This window comes from Berghia stephanieae, chromosome 9, assembly GCF_034508935.2.
Source record: "Berghia stephanieae isolate SIO BIC M18660-M18661 chromosome 9, UCSD_Bste_1.3, whole genome shotgun sequence".
NCBI lineage: Eukaryota > Metazoa > Mollusca > Gastropoda > Nudibranchia > Aeolidiidae > Berghia > Berghia stephanieae.
The window spans coordinates 1,174,100-1,189,118 of record NC_088368.1 but is presented as its reverse complement, the minus strand read 5'-3'; positions in this window follow the sequence as shown (position 1 = coordinate 1,189,118).

The window sequence follows — 15,019 nt, the reverse complement described above, 5'->3', positions numbered from 1 at the left end:
CGCTCATGTCTTGTTCTACTCGTTAAGTATTGCTGCTGGTCAGGGACCCTTTGTAAAGCGCATTGAATACGTTTGGTAGACATTACGCTAGATAAATGTTCAAGTGTTTTCAAATGAAACCGGTCAGATCTGGGAATCCAACCAGATTCGGTGATGGAAAACGTTTGGATTTATTCCGTCTCGCCGTTTTAGGGTTAAAGTTCAAGATAGAAGAGAGAATAAAAAAAAAACTCAACGAAACGAAGCCGGCAACCACCGACTGTGCTCTGTCGTACGCTGGAAAAAAAACCCATATTTAAAAATTTGGCCAGAAAACTCGTCCTTCAAATATTGATCGATTTAAATTACCCTCGTCTTGGCAAAAACTCTAAAACCTGGGACTTCGCGAAGTCCCAGGTTTTAGAGGTTTTGCCAAGACGAGGGTAATTTAAATCGATCAATATTTGAAGGACGAGTTTTCTGGCCAAATTTTTAAATATGTGTTTTTTTCCAGAGTACAGTACAGAGCTGTCGTCGTCATTCCCTGGCTAAACATAACTATTTTGTTTTTCATTTTGGTTCGAAAAGTTTGAATTCAATAAATGATATGAATGGATGAATAGTACTGTATGTGCCACCGATGTGTCTAAACGTCTTAAACCCGAGACTTGGAAACATTTGTAAAGACGTGTTGGGTTTGAGACTTGTGACTTGTTTGTGGACTGTTTAGTCAAAGGACTTTTCAATTGACATTTTCTGGCCAAAATGGGGTTTCTTTAAAAAAAATAAATAAAGGCAATGGGTACGCCATTGTCTCTGTGTGTGTGTGTGTGTGTGTGTGTGTGTGTCTGTGTATGTGTGTGTGTGTGTGTGTGTGTCTATGTATGTGTGGGTGTGTGTGCAAATTCATCCATTATTTCAACATTTCACCAGTTAACAGTTTCACTTCTGAAAAACACGTATTTAAAAATTATGGCCATAAACCTCGTTCTTCAAATATCGATCGAGTTAAATGACCTTTGTCTTGGCACAAACTCTCAAACTTGGGACTTAAACGGAGGCTTGGCGAAGTCCCAGGTTTGAGAGTTTTTGCCAAGACGAGAGTCATTTAAATCGATCGATATTTGAAGGATGAGTTTTCTGGCCAAATTTTTAAATTTGAGTTTTTTCCATCTGTTGAAAACATCCCATGGTTTTGTTTACAGACATTCTCCTGGCCACGTCCACATGAAAACCTTCAGAATCTCGTACGTTGTGTGTGGTTATTGAAAAATGGACCGTGGCATTTGAATGGTTTTGTGTCCAGGAATTTGAATGAATTTCCAAATGTCTTGTTGATTTCACTCGCCGTACACTTTAGATGGGGAGTTTAGGTGACAGTGTTGGTGTGAAATGGATCTAAATGAAATGATGTGTTAAATTCATTGTGAGTTGTTGTCAATTACGAGTGGGCTTTTTTGGGTAATGTAGTCTTATTTCGTGGACTTTTGGAAAAAGGTTGAAATATTCTGTTTGGATATCGTGTTGTGTGGGTGCTTGTGTGTGTGTGTGTGTGTGTGTGTGTTATAGTTACACATATCATGCTATTCTTATATCCAGCGTGAGTGGAATAAATCCAAGCTAATATGTTCGAGTGTGTTTTTACAATCGGGTTGTGTGTATATGATCTTCTGGTATCAGAGTGATGGCATCTTAATTTCTAGTCTGATTAAATGCTGGTCGTCAATAAAGATCCTCCATCTTCGCTCTTTTACATTCTGTAGTTCTACGAATCTGCTTATACATCCTGACTGCTACTGAAATAGTTTTATGCCACCTTATTTGGGATTCGATGTGTATCCTATTCATTGTCTGTTTTACAAAGGCCGAGATACTTAAACACTCCAAGGATTGAAGGAACCAGAAGATTAGAAGGTGTCACGTTCGGACTTTTTAAAATTAAAAGTCTGCATACAACACACGTCATTGTTGTGTGTTGATGGACTTCTGGTATGAAATAGAATGTGTTGATGGACTTCTGGTATGAAATAGAATGTGTTGTGTGTTGATGGACTTGTGGTATGAAATAGAATGTGTTGTGTGTTGATGGACTTCTGGTATGAAATAGAATGTGTTGTGTGTTGATGGACTTCTGGTATGAAAGAGAATGTGTTGATGGACTTCTGGTATGAAATAGAATGTGTTGTGTGTTGATGGACTTCTGGTATGAAATAGAATGTGTTGTGTGTTGATGGACTTCTGGTATGAAATAGAATGTGTTGATGGACTTCTGGTATGAAATAGAATGTGTTGTGTGTTGATGGACTTCTGGTATGAAATAGAATGTGTTGTGTGTTGATGGACTTCTGGTATGGAATAGAATGTGTTGTGTGTTGATGGACTTCTGGTATGAAATAGAATGTGTTGATGGACTTCTGGTATGAAATAGAATGTGTTGTGTGTTGATGGACTTCTAGTATGAAATAGAATGTGTTGATGGACTTGTGGTATGAAATAGAATGTGTTGTGTTTTGATGGACTTCTGGTATGAAATAGAATGTGTTGTGTGTTGATGGACTTCTGGTATGGAATAGAATGTGTTGTGTGTTGATGGACTTCTGGTATGAAATAGTATTAAGACTGTGTGGTTTTGTTTTTCATGTCACAGTGACATTGAATGAATGAGCTGTCTATGTGTGAAATAAGCCTTGGTTTAACATTTTACAATTGATGCCAGGCGCCTTGTTAAAATGCTCACAACATCTGCCAGTCGGATATAACGCACCAACACCCAAAGCGATGTGTAAACGTTTATTATAGACTGCTTGATTCAATTAAGTTACAACTAATCGTTAAAATGGATGACTATAAACAATAACAAAGAGCTGAGTGACGTCAGTTTGGTTCCATCTATACACCACATCCGATTGATCCCCGTTGCTGTCGCCTTGCCATTTCAACATGTCCACCCTCGAGCTGATGGATTTAAAAAGAAAGAAAGGTTTGTTGACAACCAAATAATACAATATAATCAGACAATCTTTTCCCAGTTCAGCCCTAGTCGTCTATTTATTAGTGGAACCCTGATGAAGCCAAATAAGTCAAAAAATAAACTCCCTTTATTCGTCCCCAAGGGGAAATTTGTCTTTAGGGTCTATTCCAAGGGAAGACTGGAATACCACCTGCGTCAGCCAAAGTACAGCGCCGCAAAATGAGCTAGGGCGAGGTGACTTGCTCAAGGCCACACAACGGGGCAGGTAGTCAAACTCGATACCTTTTGGGTAGGAAGCAAAGACCGTTCCGCTGAGCCATGCTGGACAAGAATGACTGGTTGACTTCAATCTACGACGAACTACGAATTTTAGGGTCCATATGATATTTATATACAGACCTTTAATTCTACAAACTTATTGAGAACGACGTTTTGGTTGCCAGAGTTAATGTATTATATAAAGGATTTTAAAGTATTAATTTAATGAATTTAAGCACAAATTGGTCATTTTTAAGAGTAGTTTAGTTATAATATTTGCTGTGTCATTACCCCTGGAAACTACGATTTATCCCAATTTCAAGAAGGTTGACTTTCTATATTGTTGTAGTAAGTCCCGTGGCCAGAAAACTCGTCCTTTAAGTATCGATCGATTTGAATGATGGCCTTCACCTTGCCAACAATCTCAAACCTGGGACTTTATTATTGTTCTCCCGAGGTCCCAGGTTTTACAGTTTTGGCCAAGTCAATCCATATTTGGAGGAAGTTCTGGCCAATTTTTGGAATTCGTGTCTTTCCAGGGAAGGCAGTTAATGAACTGACCTCATCTTGGTGACAACTCTAAAACCTGGTACATCGGGGGGACGTTGATAAAGTCCCAGGTTTGAGAGTCCTTGGCAAGGAGAAAGCCATTTTCATCCAGGATATTTTTAAGAATCGAGATTTGCTGGCCAAAGGATTTTTAAAAAGTAATTTGGTCAGAATTGGGTCTGCGTAGTGGTGGTGGTGAATAATGTCTCGGTGCTAAATCATGCATATTCATGAAGTTAATCGCTAGACCAATGCCTCGATCGTAGATACGTAATGATGGAACGATGTAGAAGGGGGAAGGGGGAGGGTGGGGGGGGGGGTGAGTAGTTGTCCTAATACTCTTCAGCAGTCGTAACGTCACTTCCTTCCTAATGACGCATGGTAACTTAGCAACACTGGCTCTAAACTATCGGAACAATGGCGGACGCCCGTATGAAATATTTCTCCGGCGAGCATAAAGGGGTATCCAGAGGAAAAAACCCCCATAAATTTGATCATGTTTTGACTTTTACACATTCTGATCACAAGACATATGAAAAGTTCTAGTCAGCATGAAGAATAAAAAGTACAGATTTTCTTTGTTTAGAACCAAGATGGTCGCCGGTGCAGGGCGGCGTGACATCAGACTACTGAATCCAATTGATGCTTTGCGTTTCGTGAGAAAACTCATAACATCCGCCAACAAGATAAACATACCAACACACAAAACAACGTTAACCTTAAACGTTTTTATGGGTAGTTCTCGTTCAGACCATACACGTTCAAGGTTACACATAGTTTTGGTATGTTATGTCATGCCGGTGGATGTTATAATAGGTTTTTAAAAAACTAAATACATAGCATCAATAGAAGGGTGTTTATGTCGTGAATCACTGACTACGACGTAAGTGTGGATTTGTGTGTGTGTGTGTGTGTGTGTGTGTGTGTGTGTATACATATCTCCTTCCTTCTATTTTTCTCTCACACCCTCACTCTTTCTTCTTACACACCATTATCTCTCTCTCTCTCTCTCTCTCTCTCTCTCTCTCTCTCTCTCTCTCTCCGTATGGTTGTTTGTGTGTGTGTGTGTGTGTGTATGTGTGTGTGTTTTCGTATCTGTACTGTATGTGTATAAGATACACATCTTTACCTGGAGGTGTTGTGTCCGTTGAATAATGAGTGAACATCTTATGACTACCGATGACTACCAACACCAGGTGTCTATTGGGATAGGGAGACGACTGGGATGTGAAATAGAAACACCTGTACGTACGTACGTACGGCTGTCTGTTTGTCTGTCTGTCTGTCTGACTCTTAATGATTGATGGATTTGTTTGGGGTTGGGATTATGATGGTGATGATGATGATGATGATGATGATGATGATGATGATGATGATGATGATGATATGTATCCCATAAATTCCATTCCATTACGTTGCTGTGTAGCTTTATTTAATTTCCTTTTTAAAAAAAAATAGGTACATAAAGGTAGATACTTTCTGCCAGTAACATCATAGAATGTCATTTATGGGCTACATATTATATGTTTTAAGTGCGATATATTGCGGCTATATGGTCTAGTGGTATGCCACTCGCTTTTGGATCGGAAGGCCCTGGATTCGAGCCTCGCTGGGCGCATTGTTGAGTCCTTGGAGAAGGCTCTTTACTCACATACTCTCTCTGTACTTAGGTGTAAAATGAGTACCTGGTCGTTAACGGCGCTGTCTAAGTCCGAAAAAAATTGTAATATCGCCTAACAGGCGTCATGTCCTGTCCTACATGTTAAATACTGCTATTGGCCTAGGTCCCCTTGTAAAGCTCTTTGAGTATGTTTTGTGGATATTGCACTCTTTAAAAAGTTCAAGTTATCTATTTTTGTATATAGATAAGTAAGTAGGTAGTCAAATGGATGGATGGATAGATTGACAGATAGTCGGAGAGAGAGAGAGAGAGAGAGAGAGAGAGATAGAGAGAGAGAGAGAGAGAGAGAGAGAGAGAGAGAGAGAGGAAGATAGATAGATAGAGAGAGAGAGGAAGATAGAGAGAGAGAGAGAGAGAGAGAGAGAGAGGAAGATAGAGAGAGAGAGAGAGAGGGGAAGATAGATAGAGAGAGAGAGAGAGGAAGATAGAGAGAGAGAGAGAGAGAGAGAGAGAGAGAGAGAGAGAGAGAGATCATACCGTGCTCGTTGACCCTAATGTCCGAACTGACCTCATCCCCACCATCATGTCCATGATATCTATCTGTATCTCCTATACGTCTTTCACCAGTCATTTCCTATCACACACCATTGCCTCCACCTCCATGTCTTGGATGTATAGAGATGACACGGACGCCATCTTGTCGACGTCATTTCCTATTCATTGTTTTAACCATTTAACTGCCGTACTCTGGGGAAAAAGAAAAAAAAACCTGGTATTTGAAAGTTTGGCCAGAAAACAGGTCTTCAAATTTCAGTCGATTTAAATAACCCTCGTCTTTGCAAAAACTCTCAAACCTGGGACTTCGGAGAAGCTCCTCTTAAAATCCCAGGTTTGATAGTTTTTGCCATGATGAGGGCCATTTAAATGATCAATAATATTTGGGCGAGTTTTCTGGCCAAATTTTTGAATACGTGTTTTTTAAAAAAAGAGTAGGCCAGTTGACTGGACATGGATAATGGCCGGTAATGAGATAGCAGGACGGGTACGGACCAGTCGATGTTCCAAATAGAACAAACAATATACTAATGTGTCATACCGTTGGTACAACGTGACAGAATGCTGGATCGGCCAAATGAACGTGAATAATCTGAAGAAAATAATGGTTGGCGTAGACATGGCAGTACCAGACAAAACAAATGTTTGTCTTACACGACAGTCTTCTCCACCATTTTATATTTTATTCGTTATTTTTTTTTTTGTATTTATTTATTTATTTATTTATTATTTTTTTTTAAACGTGATTTGTGAATTTTGTCTTGAATCAAAGTGTCAAAGGCCGGATGTGGTGAGAGGATTGATTGGTGAACCTCGTGTCCCGTCGATATTGCGTTGTTGGAAGAACCCCCCCCCCCCCCCCCCCCCAAAAAAAAAAAAAAAAAAAAAAAAGAAAAGAAAAAAACGAACCAAACAAACACACAAAAATTAAAAAAGACGACAAAAGAAACAAAAACAAGCACACAAGTAGCCAAAGCCCAAGAAAACCAAACCAAAAGGCCGTTGCCCAAAGACATGGAATGACCACGATATGTCTTGGTTTGTGTAGTTTAGAATAGACCTTAGATTCAACATCTCTATGGTAATACATACATACTACTGTCAATTACACTCATGCACCTGGTAGGAATCACGTGGGATTCAATTATGCACCTTGTTGTTTATGACATGTCACGTCCATTGTATAGATAGAATGCGCTTGGCCAAGGAGTTCACAACATTGCCATCCGGAAGCATAACGGACCAACACACAAACTGTGTGTAACCATGAACTTTTATAGTCTGGTTAATACAGTTTGTGAGAACAACTCACAAACGCGGATGGCAAAAACAATAACAAAGGCCTGAGTGACGTCATCTGCATACTATCTATAAGGCACGCTGCTGATCGTGGCTTTCGGTACATTATTGATGCTATGCGTTTAGTTTATTTACTCACAACATCCGTCAACGTACCAGCACACAGACATATGTGTAACCCTGAGGGTTTTTATATTCTGATTGTTATGATTTAGTGAGAATTAACAATGAAAATGGCTGGCTAAGAACAATAACAAAGAGGCGTGTAGCTTCGATTCCGTTCCCTCTATAGATAGAATGAAATTGACGTCATTCGGGTCTTTGGTATTGTTTTTTGACATCCGCGTTTATTAGTAATTTTCTAACCAAACTGTATCAACCAGACTATAAACGTTTAAGGTTTCACATAGATGTTGGTCCGTTATACTTCCGGATGGCAATGTTGTGAGTTTCTTAGCAGCATATATAGCCCGCCACTCGGACTTGTCTTTTGACGTCATTTTTAGGTTTGTGCACCGTCTAGTGGGTCGTTAGTAGAACTCAATGGAACATAGAATAATGTTAGCAGTGCTCACAGGGGAAACAGTGATGTGAATATTTTACCTAAATGCATTGCATCAATTGTTTGTCTGTGACACTCTAATTCGTATCCTTTCTCTTTGAGGAATTTACTCATAACATAAGCTTTTGAGTAAATGCGAGAAAGACTGAATGCCTTGTCCTATAATGAGCTGTTGATGCCAATGGAAGGAATGATAACCAGTTGTCTATTGATCCTCCGTTATCTGGAATAGCCTCGTTTTGGCACAATGAATGTCCAGATAGAACAGACCCGATTTAACACAATAAATATCATCGGCCCGTTCGGACTGAATTATTCATGAGATTCTTGGGACAAAAGCTGTCTCTATCTACACAAAGCCATTACATATTGGACTTTTATAGATACAGATAGTGACCCTCTCGTGTTCACATTAAACAACAACAATCGAAAGAAATGCCTTGCCCCCCTTTATACACGCACACACAGACACTCAAATACATTATTCCAAGTTTTAGACCAATTCTAAATTTTACGTAATTTCTAACATATTATTTCAGTTTTTCCCTGTGTATAGTGTATAGACGGCTTTTTGCATCTCTGGTTCCTTTATATATATATATATATATATATATTATTAATATATATATATATATTATAATATATATATTATATTATATTATATTATGATATTTATTGGTCAAGATTACATATTTGTAACCTTGGCATTATTATTTTATTATTATTATTATTATTATTAATATTATTATTATTGTTGTTGTGTGTTGTGTTGTTGTTGATTGTTGTTGTTGTGTAGTAGTAGAAGTAGTAGTAGCAGTAGCAGTAGTAGTAGTTAGTAGTAGTTAGTTATAATAGTAGTAGTGGTAGTAGTAGTAGTAGTAGTAATAGTAGTAGTGGTAGTAGTAGTAGTAGTAGTAATAGTAATAGTGGTAGTAGTAGTAGTAGTAGTAGTAGTAATAGTAGTAGTAGTAGTGGCAACAGCAGCATTGGTGTATCTTAAATAGAAATGAAAGTAACCTTACAGTTGGATTGATCTCAGCTGACGAATGATATACGTAATGTGATAGTGATTGTGTGGCGTTGTTACGGTAAATAGATGGAACGGTTTTTGTTTGTTCATTCGTCTCTGTTTCATTCATCCTGTTTTGTTGATAAAGGGGGAAACCCGAAACGTCCACAGTATCTGTCTTCGTCTTATAAATTGAAGCTTACAATTCAATATTTTTATCATTATTTTTCCTTTCTAGCTTCAAGCACCAACATTTTCACCACAATGCTTATGCATGGCACATCAGATAATCACCCACTCCGCTTATTTGACACACTTAATCGTTTTTGTCTTTTTTTTCTTTGCACAACTGCTCCGCTTAAACTCAAACGCACGCCTCGCTTTATAGAAACAGTTAATCCTTATAGATAGAACGAAATATTTGTTATTGTTTATTTCCAGCCATTTTTTATGAGTAGTTTTCACTAAATTGTATCAATCAGACTAGAAACGTTTAAGGTTGTGGCGATCATCGGATCGACATACACTGATGAACTCTTCTATATGTGAATTACGAAATGTTGTATCTTTCTCTTTGTCTGACTCACTTCTACTTTCACTTTCACTCGAAAATAAACAGCAGGAACTCTGAGTAACTACTGTGTTCAATTTATCATTTGCCACGCTACGATGTTACATAATATATAGTTTTGTGGGTTGGTACGTTATATCTGGCTGACGATATGTGAGTTTTTTGGATAAACGCACATCATCAATACCAGCTGGTGTGCGATTGGGGGGAATGATTTAAACTGTGTTGTGTTTAGGGAATGAGATTAGCGGAAGAGTAGCGTCCCTTGATTGGGCGTCACCCATAGTCTGTGACGTCACCAGCGGAAAAGTTATTAGAGAGAGAACCTCATGTTGGTTGTGCGCATGCGTCTCTCGTCCTCGCGGAGAGGACGAGAGACGCATGCGCACAACCATCATGACGTTCTCTCTCTAATAACTTTTCCGCCGGTGACGTCACAGACTATGGGTGACGTCCAATCAAGGGACGCTACTCTTCCGCTAATCTCATTCCCTGTACATTTCTTCTATCTGTCTCTAGCTGCACACAGATTTTATTTATTTATTTTTTTGGATCAATCTTTATCAGTCCAATCTCACCACAATTTTTTTATTTTTCTGAAATTCATATTAATCTACTTTTTAACTTTTGGGGTTAAATTGGGTCACTCTTTTCATGGTCAGTGTCCCATTTTGGTTCCATTCAAAAACACACTCGTGTCGTTTGTCGTTTATCTCATCCTCCATTTTATGCAACGTCCAAATGGTCAAAGTAGATTTTCTATTTCCCAGACATTCCAATTTTCAAGTCTTCTGGTGCGGCTTTGTGGTCTAGTGGTATGACACTCGCTTTCGGATCGGAAGGCCCTGGGTTCGAGCCTCGCTTGGCGCTTAGTTGAGTCTTTGGAAAAAGGCCCTTTACTCACATTGTCTCACCGTACTCAGGTGTAAAATGAGTACCTTGTCGTTTACTGTTTTCTCTGTAATATCACTTAAAAGGCGTCATGTCCCGTCCTAGATGTTACGTGTTGCTGTGGGTCAGGGACCCTTTGTAAAGCGCTTTGAGCACGTTTAGTGGATATTGCCCTATATTAAAGCTCATTTTATTTAATTTACTTATCTATATATTTGGATACACCAGTAATAGGATCTCTGGTTTTCTCCCTTTTGGTCTCTCTTCGGTTCTTATCGTATGAAATAACTTCTTCGGAATAGGGGACAAATGTGTGTTATGTCAAAACACTGGTTCCAATCTCATTGGAAGTGTAAAGCCATTCTTCCAGCGGACTGGATACATACATTGTGGAATTGAACCTCTGGTATCAGAGTGATGAGGTCTTGTTTTCTACCCTAGATATACGTCAGTTGTCAATAAACTTCATCCATATTCCGCACTTTTTTACGTCCCGCCATCCCATCATTATAAGTCCTCCAAAGGACTAGTTACATACACACACTTCCGATGTGTTTGGAACCGGATGGTAGGTGTGGCGACACGACTTCTGTGCCCTATTCATGATTCACGACCATACGATAATGTTGGACAGTGCGGGCAAAAGGAAGTTGATAAAAAGGTATTGTGTGTGTCTGCCTTTGTGACTATTTTGATTTACTCGTAACACCAATCGGGTAATATGTCATGTGAAGTAAATGGTTTCTGGTCAAAACGTGAAGACTTGGTTTGGTCATAAATACATTGCTTAATTCATTAACTAAGTGATTAATGATAATGATGATGATAATAATAATAATAATAATAATAATAATAATAATAATAATAATAATAATAATAATAATAATAATAAGAAGAAGAAGAAGAAGAAGAAGAAGAAAAGAAGAAGAAGAAGAAACAGTATTTATCTAGCGCATTTTTCAATATTCCATAAAGAGGGAACCAACCCATCTAAGATAGACACGGAGACAAATGTGGATACCGGGTAGGTCTATTTAGGTATTTAGTTTATTTATTCATTCATTTATCTATTTATTCATTTATTTTATTTTATTTATTTATTCATTCGTCCTTATCTTTATCGTCTCCATGATTTGAGACCAATGTTTGTTGCCTCCAAATTGAATATCTGATAATGTTGGATGATTTGTCTTTCTGTACCAGGTGACCCCTACCAGTTTGATCCAGAGTTCAAGGGACCTCTCCATGACAGGTAGGGGAGTAGATTTCATGCTTGGGTGTTTGGCCGTCTGTGTGGATGTGTGTGTATGTGTATATGTGTGTGTGTATGTGGGTTGGGTGTGGGTGTGGGTGTGTGTGTGGGTGTATGTATGTGTATGTGACCTCTACCAGTTTGATCCAGAGTTCAAGGGACCTCTCCATGACAGGTAGGGGAGTAGATTTCATGCTTGGGTGTTTGGTCTTGTGTGTGTGTGTGTATGTATGTGTGTGTGTGTCTGTGTGTGTGTAAGAAACGACATCACTCAGCCTCAGCGCTTTGTTTATAGATAGTATGCAGATGACGTCACTCAGGCCTTTGTTATTGTATTTTGCCATCCGCGTTTGTGAGTTGTTCTCACTAAACTGTATTAACCAGACTATAAAAGTTCATGGTTACACAGAGTTTGTGTGTTGGTTCGTTATACTTCCGGATGGCAATGTTGTGAACTCCTTGGCCAAGCGCATTCTATCTATAGCAGCCATTTTTATGAGTAGTTCTCATTTAATTGTATTAATTAGACTATAGATAGTTCGAAGAGGACGTCACTCAGGTCTTTTTTATTGTTTTTTTTTTGCCATCCGCGTTTATGAGTAATGCTCACTGAACTGTATTAACCCGACTATAAACGTTCATGGATACACACAGTTTTGTGTGTTGGTCCGAGATAGTATGCGCTTGGCTAAGAAGCTCATAACATTGCCATCCGGAAGTATAATGGACCAATACACAAAACTATGTGTAACATGAACGTTTTTAGTCTGGTTAATACAGTTTAGTGAGAATTACTCATAAACATGGATAGCAAAAAATAAGAACAAAGTCCTGAGTGACGTCGACTTGGTTCTATCAAAAAGATCGCTCCCATTATTTATAGATAGTTCGAAGATGACGTCACTCAGGTTTTGTTATTGTTTTTTGCCATCCGCGTTTATGAGCAATGCTCACTAAATTGTATTAACGTGACTATAAACGTTCATGGATACACACAGTTTTGTGTGTTGGTCCTTTATACTTCCGGATGGCAATGTTATGAGCTTCTTAGCCAAGCGCATACTATCTATAAGGCACGAGATAAATAAATCCAAGCTGGTTGGAACGCTATGACGTTGTTGTTGTTTGGATATCCCTGTGACATTCAATAAAATAAGTCGTTTGGAGTTAAAGGGTAGAAGACATGATCTTACGGCTCCAATTTGTTGGAATTTATACGAAGGATTCAGTTACCCCTTTGAAAGTTAAACTCTCTCTCTCTCTCTCTCTCTCTCTCTCTCTCTCTCTCTCTCTCTCTCTCTCTCTCTCTCTCTCTCTCTCTCTCTCCCCCCCTCCACCCCCATCTCTCTCTTTACATATATATATACATATATATTTTTTTTTCTCCCTCTACTTCTCCCTCTCACCATAAGATCCCGTCGCCTAGGCATTCCATGAAGGAATATAGTGTGCGCTTGGCTGAGAAGCTCACAACATTGCCATCCGGAAGTATAACGGACCAACACACAAATATATGTGTAACCTTAAACGTTTAATAATACAGTTTAGTGAGAATTACTCATAAACGCAGATGGCAAAAAAAACAAAAAAAAAAACAAAACAATAGCAAAGGCGCGAGTGACATCAAATTCATTCTATCTATAGATAATCCATCAAACAGGATGTCCGATGTCAACAGGAATCACCCATGTTGTCACTGTGAGCAAATTGGGGGTTAATAATCTTGCTCAAGGAAAAAAAAAACGAAAGTGCTTGAAGCGGGACTCGAACCCAGGACCTTCCAGATCACATTGCAATGCCTTAACCACTTGGCTACTTCGCCCCCTCTCGCAAGGTCTTCCTTAAAGTCCCAGGTTTGAGAGACAAGATGAAGATAATTGAAATCAGTGGAAATGTGAAGGACGCTTGTGGCCAATGTTGAAATACGTGACTTTTCAGATGACGGCTGTTCCATCCACTTGTTGTCACGTAATACTGGATCGACACGCGAGCTCACATTATGGCATGGATATCCATGCTATGAGTTTAGCTAAATAGATCAAGACACCTTGAACATTTATAGATAGTATGCGCTTGGCCAAGGAGTTCACAACATTGCCATCCGGAAGTATAACGGACCAACACACAAACTTTGTGTAACCATGAACTTTTATAGTCTGGTTAATACAGTTTAGTGAGAACAACTCACAAACGCGGATGGCAAAAACAATAACAAAGGCCTGAGTGACGTCATCTTCGAACTTTCTATAGTCTGATACATTTTAGTGAGAACTACTCATACAAATAAAAACGGTTGACTGATATTAACTTCGTTCCTTTTATACTTACCTAATCAATCACGCAAGCTGAGAGGCCCCAGGCGCCTTTCTCCCCCCCACCCCCTTTCCACTTCTTTACCTTTACAAACATTCATTCATACTCATACACATACTCACCCCCCCCCCCCCCCCCCACACACACAAGCATACACAAGCACACGCATACAAACACACACAGATACACACACTCGGGCGTGCGCACACACACACACGCACATAAACAGACGCAGATACACACACTCGGGCGGGCGCGCACACAAGCACACGCATACACACACATCCAATAAATACCGTCCACCGTGCAGGCCAATGACCTGTCCAGTTTTCATGACTTCACAGTTATCCGCTAAGTACCTGTAATGTAATGGTTGTAGCTGATGGAATTGGCACTGTAAGGCTGTTACGTATCATTGTAGCATGGGGGTCAATGTACTCATACAGGGAATTCATTTAGTGTCACACACACACACACATTATGGTGACGTATCACACAATATGGTGTCGTGTCACACATTATGGTGTCGTGTCACACAATATAGTGACGTATCACACATTATGGTGACGTGTCACACAATATGGTGACGTGTCACACAATCTGGTGACGTGTCACACAATCTGGTGACGTGTCACACAACATGGAACGTGTCACACAATCTCGTGACATCGATAGCTGAGAGATACAATGACCCATGATCTTGTAATTAAATTAAAATCAACTTTTCACACAGATTATCTCACTCAACTCAGATGTCAATGGGTAGGCAGTGGTGAATATTGGGTTCCAGTGAAAAAGAGTGCCTTACATATGATTTGTACAATATGGAATGTAAATTTGGTGCCACATGGATTGATGGGGTAAAGAAAGTAACCGTGAGCAAAATGTAACGCAAAATCCACTAAACGTGCTCAAAGCGCTTTACAAGGGGTTCATAGCCAACAGCAGCACTTAACATGTATAACGAGATATGACGCCTGTTAGTGTTAGGTGATATTACAATTTTTATTTCCGGACAGGGCTGTTAACGGCCAGGTACTCATTTTACACCTGAGTACAGTTAGAGATCCGGCAATGTTGGCTTTATCAGATAATATTTTTATTCCTTGGATAATGGGATATGTTTATTTTTATTTATTGTAGTTTATTTATTTTGTTGGGCCATCTGTCGTGTGGTATGACTCTTATT